The sequence below is a fragment of the Balaenoptera musculus genome, chromosome 13, assembly GCF_009873245.2.
Source record: "Balaenoptera musculus isolate JJ_BM4_2016_0621 chromosome 13, mBalMus1.pri.v3, whole genome shotgun sequence".
Lineage (NCBI taxonomy): Eukaryota > Metazoa > Chordata > Mammalia > Artiodactyla > Balaenopteridae > Balaenoptera > Balaenoptera musculus.
In genome coordinates this window covers 36,200,498-36,209,466 of record NC_045797.1, presented here as the reverse complement: position 1 = coordinate 36,209,466, position 8,969 = coordinate 36,200,498, and positions in this window count along the sequence as shown.

The window sequence follows — 8,969 nt, the reverse complement described above, 5'->3', positions numbered from 1 at the left end:
TTCTATAGATGTCCTGCTAAATAACTTACATTGGACAAAGGCACCTAGTTTTATGTCAAATATAGGTTTACAGAAGGGGCTTCTCTATCGACATTCATTGTTTTCAATTACACTGGCAACATAGGTCATCAAAATGTGAACTAGGGGAATGGGCAGATCTCAGAGAGATGTCTATGGCTAGAAGACTGAAGTGCTCAGACCCAAAGACTATGTCTAGTTGGGCTCTCTGACCGTATTTACTGATTTGTGGAATTAGCCAAAAGAAATCAGGATCCACTAAGTCTCTTAGGGAATTGACTATCAAAGAAATTCTAAGCCTTGGCCAATCCACAGCAATGAGCAATTCTGTGATAGTTCAATTCCTTAGGCACCCTCCCAGCACCCCAAACTCACACTAACAAGAAGTGCTAAACTACCTAATACCTGTTTCAAATGTGGCCATAGAAGACAATGAACAAGGAAGATGTTTCCAAAAGAACAGAACTAAGGGCAATGGAAGGCAATGGGTTATCCCAGAAAACAGAATCAGAGACTACCATATTGGCTGACCAAGGGACTCATCACTACTAGGGTGGGCAGTCCTCTCTTCTTTCTAATAGGATATGATATGGGCTATGGGCCAATATCCACTGAATGTCATTTCCATTCTCCCCTTTCCAAATAAGAGTTTCAATTATATTTATCTTGTTCCTTCTCTATTATTTCATATTGAAAATGTCTGAGGTGGAAAACTTTAAGCCATGGGTTCACAAGGAGCCACGTCCAGACCTGACAGAGAGCTCTTGGCCTCGGCGCTGGATGTGGTTGCTGGCTGAGACTTTGGGATGTCTCCCACTGGAGAGATAATGAATGTGTCTCACGTAGGTATGGACATTTTTTTAGATTGTATGTGGGAAAAAGGAGGTATGAAGTTTGATTTATGTGATAGTGTTGGTTGTCTACTCCATATCCGTTTTCCCTTCTTATTGAAAGAGCCCTACTTTTGTTCAGGTACCCACCCCTTTCTACATGTCCATGTGCATCAGGAGACATTGGTCTCATGCCCATTCCCATGAGGTAAATCCTGACTAGTCTAGGCCAGTCATGATTTTTCTGTTCTCCTTGCTGGTAACTGTTTTAGACATGGGTGTACTGAGCAATGACACATGAGGAAACGTTTGCTAGAAGACTTCTGGTAAATATTTTCCTACTTTTTAAAAAAATACACAAGGAAATCACAGCTTCCCTCTGTGCCCTTTATTTTATCATGTCAGGTTACAATGTATGGGCCTGCTGCAGCCATCTGGTAACCATTACCAGAGCTTTTTGCTATGTACAAAGCTGACATGCTTAGGCAAGGAAAACAATGGAAAGAAACAGGGTCCTTCAGACACTGAATTAAATAGCCTTATAGACTGTCTACCTCAGGATTTCTTGTCATGTATAATAGTAAATATCCTTATGGCTTAAGTCTATTTAAACTGAGGATGTCTTTTACTCACAGTTCAAAGCATCCTCACTGATATATCTCTGTTTCACCCTTTGAGTGCTGTTTTCACCTGATTAATATTTTGTAATGCAAACTTCCCTAGAGGCACCTTATTGAAGGTAGAGACTGGACACTGACCTAGATACTATATTCCAGTGTAGTTTTTGGAGCATGAACACATTTATTTAGTTATGCCACACAAATACTAATTCAGACCCTAGTCTTTCAGTGTTTCTTATGAATTGAATTGTGACCCCCTAAAATTTATATGTTGAAGCTCTAACCCCTAGTCCCTCAGAATGCCTTATTTGGAGATAGGGCCTTTACAGAGCTAATCAATTTAAAATGAAGTCATTAGGGTGGGTCCTAATCCACTGTGACCGGAGCACTTAGAAGAAGAGGATATTTGGACACAGACACAGAGAGATAGAAAATAATGTGAAGAGACATAGAGAACAGAGTCATCTACAAGCCAAGGAGAGGAATATATCCTTCCCTCACAGACTGCAGAAGGAACCAACTCTGCCAATACCTCGATCTCAGACTTCTAGCCTACGGAACTGTGAAACAATACATTTCTGTTGTTTAAGCCACTCAGTTTGTGGTACTTTGTTACAGCAGCCCTAGCAAACTAATACAGTCTCTGTGCCATTTCTGCTAGGAACGAGGAAGATTTTCTTTCTTAACAAATACTAGTCACTCATTTACATATAAAATTTAATTTGACAAGCATTTATTGAGTAACTACTATGTCCCAGGACTTGTTAAGTGATAGGTTCACAGAGATAAGTACTCACTTCCTGTTCTCAAAGAGCTCAGTAAAGTAGCTGTGTGTTCACATTTAAACTAATTAAGAGAAGAGTTATACTCAAACACTTTAGAAGAAACTATTTATAATTCAACAAGTCATAAGCCAATGCAGATCATTCTTATGTGTACATTAAAGCAGATTTCTCTCATTAATGTTCATGATAAATAAATATTATATTCGTGAGAGGAATAAAATTGTATTAATTATTTCATAATTAATTCAGATTGAATTATATAATCAGTCTTAATTGGTGAAGCTTTACCCAAATGATTTGCAATCAATAATTTTTTAAAAGTTGCTCAAGACTATCAATAAAGTTCCTAGGATGTGGAGATTATAAAGGAAGAGGGGTAGTAAAAAATATTAAAAATGTGGTCCTGTCCTCACTTATATAATCTAATAGAATACCAAGGCAATGAAAAAAGATATAATTATACCTACAAAGTAAGATATAGGGAAAAGAAAATCTAAGTGAAGAAAGAAAGCTAGCACAAGGAAGGGACTAGCTAGCACTAGTCTTCCTATGTAGAAAACTTTTGTAACTTTTTATAAAAGGAGTTTTAAAGGAGAGGAAAATTCATACAGCCACCATTGGTCATTGTTCTATTTCTCTTCCCTGCTTAGAGCCAGAAATTAGGTCCACATTTACTTTGCCAAGGAAACACCAGGCTCCTCTGGTTACTGAGACTTAACAGCCAGTCTCTGCTCCCTGCCAACTCGCCTTGGGGCAAAATGTGGCGAGCTATAAAATTCTTAGTCCAGTCAATTCCAAACACTTTTTCAGAAAAAAAAGTGCAAGTGTTACCAAAGAAATAAGTGGTCATAGGACAATAAGGTATTAAATTTTATTTAAAATCATTCTATCCTGAACTGTTCTAAGTTTGTCTACATATTATAACCTATTAACTACTTGCAAGAAGCCATAATTCTTTAACAACTGAATTTTTTAAAGAAACCAAATTGATAAGTAAATAACATATTTGACCTTAGATGAGTATGCTGTTTTTGATGCTTTCATGTAAAGTTAAGGTTCTTTGTAAAAAAAAAAAAAGATAAATATTAAAAATACCATTTTAATGTTCAAATGTTTCTTTTATTCCAGAAGAAATTTATGGTTAGGAGAATTAAGCAAGAATAAATATATTTATTTTAGCTTGAAATTAGACGGCATCTATCATAATTAGATGTTGAATTGAAGTCTAAGGTATCTTTCTTCTGACCAAACAGGGTAATAATTCTATACTTAATATCTCTAAAAGGTTATATTTTTCAGTTGAAATGATACCAACCTTAGAATTACTTATTTTGAATTTTGGAAGGTCATCAGTGTTCTAGATCTAAGATCTATCCATGATCTGAAATGTTTTAGAAGTGAACAAATGTGTACTTCTTACTTTTGCTTAATTACCACACCTACCAAGAATATTTCACACTTTAGAGTCTACCAATGCAAATAATAGTTTTCTGTTTCTGGAATTTTCCTATTATGTAAATCAATTGCATTTCTGAAGAGCCATTTTGGTCCAAGTGAACAGAGATATCCAAGAAATTTAGCCTGTGAGGAAATTAATTAAGAAAGCTTGTCAATATCTTATTAGTTGTTGATTTTAAGAGGAGAAACTGAACATCTCTCTCCTTTTGGATATGCCAAGGAAGCCTGTAATCACATTGCTTCTGATAGCCTTCTTGTGACTAAGATTCTGGTGTCCAAGATGGCACCTGATCTCACCTCCTTCCAAAGGCACACCAAAATTATAAAAATTGCAGAGCAACTATTGATGAGAAAGACCTGAAGATGAGCAGAAAAGATATTCTATAATTAAAGACATAAAGAAGAAACCACATTGAGATAAGTAGGAAGGGTGGAGATGTGGTATAAAGACCCAGAACTCTGGGGTAGGCAACCCACAAATGGGAAGATAATTACAACTGCAGAGGTTGTCCCCAAAGAACGAGGGGACTGAGCCTCACATTGGGCTCCCCAGCCCAGGGGTCCTGCACTGGGAAGATGAACCCCTAGAACATTTGGCTTTGAAAGACCATCAGGGCTTATTTCAGGAGAGCCAGAGGGCTGTAGAAAAGAAATTCCATTCTTAAAGGGTGCACACAAAATCTCACATGCTCCAAGACCCAGGGCAGAAGCAGTAATTTGAAAGGATCCTGGGTCAGACCCACTTGCTGACCTTGGAGAGGCTCCCAGAGAGGCAGGAGGCAACCGGAGCTCACCCTGGGGATACAGACACTGGTGGAAGCCATTTTGGGGAGCTGGATCTACGACGTGGAAACTGGTGCTGGCAAGTGCCATTTTCGAATCCTCCCTCTAGCCTATTAGCCTCAGGACTCTGCCCTGCCCCCACCCACCAGCAGGCTGGCTTCCTTAGGACCCCTTAAGCCCCCAGATGCCCTGTATTGCCAGTACTAGATCCAGGATCAGCCTCACCCACCATCTCAGGGACCCCTTGGAACTGCAGCCAGTGACCTCAGGTCCTGGTTCCACCTACCAGTGGGCCAACAGCAGCTCCAGGACCCCTGCGGCCCTGCAGCTAGAGATGTCAGAACCCAGCTCTGCCCATCAGTGGGCCAGCACTAGGCCCAGGATCTGACCCTGTCCACCAGTAAGAGGGCACTAGCCCTGGGATGCCCTGGGCCCCAGCCCTGCCCACCAGCAGGTCAACACCAGCTCCAGGACCAATGCAGCCCTGCAACCTACAGTGTCAGGACCCAGCTCACCCACCAGCAGGCTGGTGCCAGCCCTGGGACCCATGGGCCCCAGGCCCACCCATTAGTGGGCCAACACCAACACCCGGACCCCTAGAGTCCTGCAGCCAGAGACCCCAGGACTAGCTGCACCCACCACTCAGCCAGTACTAGCCCTGGGATTCCCTGGGCCCCAGCCCTGCCCACCAGCAGGCTGACAACTAGACAGCTTAGGCCCCTCAGCCAGCTGCTCTGGGATCTAGCCCCACTCACCAGCAGGCCAGCACCACCTTTGGGACACCCCAGAACCTGCAGCCAATGAAGTCAGGAACTGGCCCTGCCCCCAGCAAGCTGACACTAGATCAGGCACTGCAAGCCCCACAGTCAGCCACCCTGGGACCTGGCTCTGCCCACTAGAGGGCCAGCACTAGCCCTGGGATCCCCAGGAGCTCTACACCCAGCAGGCTTGGGACCCTGCCCTGCCCACCAGCAGCTGGCAGCCTCCACACAAGGCAGGGCCTGGAAACCAACTGAACTGGGGGCCATCCAGGCCTACCAGACTGCCCATAATAGTCAGCCTGCTACAACAGAAGGGCTCACTCAACCCACACTGGGGGCACCCCTAGGGCACATAGCTCTGGTGACCAGAGGGCAGTGCACTGCTGGGACACATAGAATGTCTCCTACAAAAGACCACTTCTCCAAGATTGGGAAACATAACCAACCTACCAGAAACAAAGAAATAAAAACAGTGAGTTAGGCAAAATGAGGCTACAGAGAAATATGTTCCAAACAAAAGAACAAGATAAAACCCCAGAAGAACTAAGTGAAGTGGAGATAGGCAATCTACCTGATAGAGTTCAAGGTAATGATCATAAAGATGCTCTAAGATCTTGGTAGAAGAATGGATGAACACAGTAAGAACTTTAACAAGAGTTAGAAAATATAAAGAAGAATGAAACAGAGCTGAAGAATAAAATAACTGAAATAAAAAATACAATAGAAGGAATCAACATTAGATAATACAGAAGAACAAATCAGCAAGCTGGAAGACAGAATGATGGAAATCACTCAAGCTGAACAGAAAAAAGAAAACAATTTTTAAAAATGAGCATAGTTTAAGATACCTGTAGGACAACATCAAGTGTACTAACATTCGCATTATAAAGGACCCAGAAGAAGAAGAGAGAGAGAAAGTGGTAGAGAACATATTTGAAAACATAATAGCTGAAAACTTCCCTAACCTGGGAAAGGAAACAGACATCCAGGTCCAGGAATCACAGTGTCCCAAGCAGGATCAACCAAAGAGGAAGATGCCAGGGCACATTGTAATTAAAATGGCAAAAATTAAAGATAAAGAGAGAATCTTAAAAGCAGCAAGGGAAAAGCAACAAGTTACATATAAGGAACTCCCATAAGGCCATCAGCTGACTTTTTAGCAGAAACCCTGCAGGAGGCCGGAAGGGAATGGCATAATATGTTTAAAGTGATGAAAGGGAAAAACCTACAACCAAACACTCTACCCAGCAAGGCTTTCATTCAGATTTGAAGGAAAGAGCATAAGTTTTATAGATAAGCAAAAGCTAAAAGAGTTCAGCAACACCAAACCAGCTGTACAAGAATGTTAAAGGGACTTCTTTAAGACAAAAAAAAAGTCACAACTAGAATTATGAAAATTAGGAAAGGAAAAATCTCATTGGTAAAGGTAATTATACAGTAAAGGTAGTAACATGACCACTTATAAAGCTAGTAGAAAGTTTAAAAGATAAAAGTAGTAAAATCGGGCTTCCCTGGTGGCGCAGTGGTTGAGAATCTGCCTGCCAATGCAGGGGACACGGGTTTGAGCCCTGGTCTGGGAAGATCCCACATGCCGCGGAGCAACTGGGCCCGTGAGCCACAACTACTGAGCCTGCGCGTCTGGAGCCTGTGCCCCGCAACGGGAGGCCGCGATAGTGAGAGGCCCGCGCACCGCGATGAAGAGTGGCCCCCGCTCGCCGCAACTGGAGAAAGCCCTCGCACAGAAACGAAGACCCAACACAGCCATAAATAAATAAATAAATAAATAAATTTATTAAAAAAAAAAAAAAAGTAGTAAAATCATCTATATCTACAATAAGCAGTTAAGGGTATGTAAAACAAAAAGATGTAAAATATGGTGTCAAAAACAGTAAATGTGGGTGGGGGGTGGTGAGTAAAAATGCAGGGTTGTTAAAATATGTTTGAACTTAAGAGATCAGCAACCTAAAATAATCATATATATACTATTTTTTATATATGCATATAAAATTATCATATATATATTACTATATATAAACCTCATGGTAATTACAAACCAAAAGTCTATAATAGATATACACATACAAAAGAGAAAGAAATCCAAACATAACACTAAAGTTAGTCATTAAATCACAAGGGAAGAGAAGAAAGGAACAGAAAAGAACTACAAAAATAATTCTCAATTAACAAAATAGCAATAAGTAACTACATATCAACAATTACTTTAAATGTAAATGAACTAAACGCTCCAATCAAAAGACACAGAGTGGCTGAATGGATACAAAAACAAGACCCAACCTACAAGAGACTCACTTCAGATCTACAGATGCACACAGACTAAAAGTAGGGGGATGGAGAAAGGTATTCCATGCAAATGGACAAAAAAGGAAAGCCAGAGCAGTAATAAGTATATCAGACAAAATAGACTTTAAAACAAAGACTGTAGCAAGAGACAAAGAAAGACATTGCACAATGATCAAGGGATCAATCCAAGAAGAAGATATAACGATGGTAAATATATATGCACCCAACATAGGATCACCTAAATATATAAAGCAGATATTAACAGACACAAAGGGAGAAATTGACAGTAACACAATAATAGTAGGGGACTTTAACACCCCACTTCCATCAATAGATAGATCATCCAGAGAGAAAATAATAAGTAAACACTGGCCTTAAATGACACATTAGATCAGATGGACTTATATACATGTAGAGAGCATTCCATCCAAAAGCAGCAGAATACACATTCTTTCAAGTGCACATGGAACATTCTCCAGGATAGATCACATGCTAGGCCACAAAACAAATACCAATAAATTTAAGAAAACTGAAATTATATCAAGCATCTTTTCCAACCACAAGGCTCTGAGACTAGAAATCAACTACAAGAAAATAACACAAAAACCATAAACACATGGAAGCTAAACAATACACTACTAAACAACCAATGAATCACTGAAGAAACCAAAAAAGAAAATTTTAAAAATAACCTGAAAACAAATGAAAACAAAAACACAATTATCTAAACTCTACGGGACACAGCAAAATCAGTTCTCAAAGGGAAGTTTACAGTGATACAAGCCTACCTCAGGAAAGAGGAAAAAAACTCAAATAAACAACCTAAACTTTCACCTAAAGGAATTAGAAAGAGAAGAACAAACAAAACCCAAAGTTAGTAGAAGGAAAAAGAAATCATAAAGATCAGGGCAAAAATAAATGAAAGAGAGGCTAAAAAAAATGGAAAAGATCAATGAAACTAACCTGTTTTTTTGAAATGATAAAGTCAATAAACCTTTAGCCAGATTCATTAAGAAAAAAAGAGAGAACACTCAAATCAATAAAATCAGAAATGAAGAAGTTACAACCAACACCACAGAATTACAATCATGAGATTACTATGAATAATTATATGCCTATAAAAAGGACAACCCTAGAAGAAATGGACAAATTCATAGAAATATACAATCTCCCAAAACAGACTCAGGAAGAAATAGGAAATAAGACCAGACTAATTATCAGTAATGCAATTTAGTCGGTAATTTTAAAAACTCCCAACAAACAAAAGTCCAGGACCAGATGGCCTCACAGGTGAATTCTTCCAAATATTTAGAAAAGAGTTAACACCCATCCCTTTCAAAATATTCCCAAAAACTGCAGAGGAAGGAATGCTTCCAAACTCATTCTACAAAGCCAGCATCACCCTGATACCAA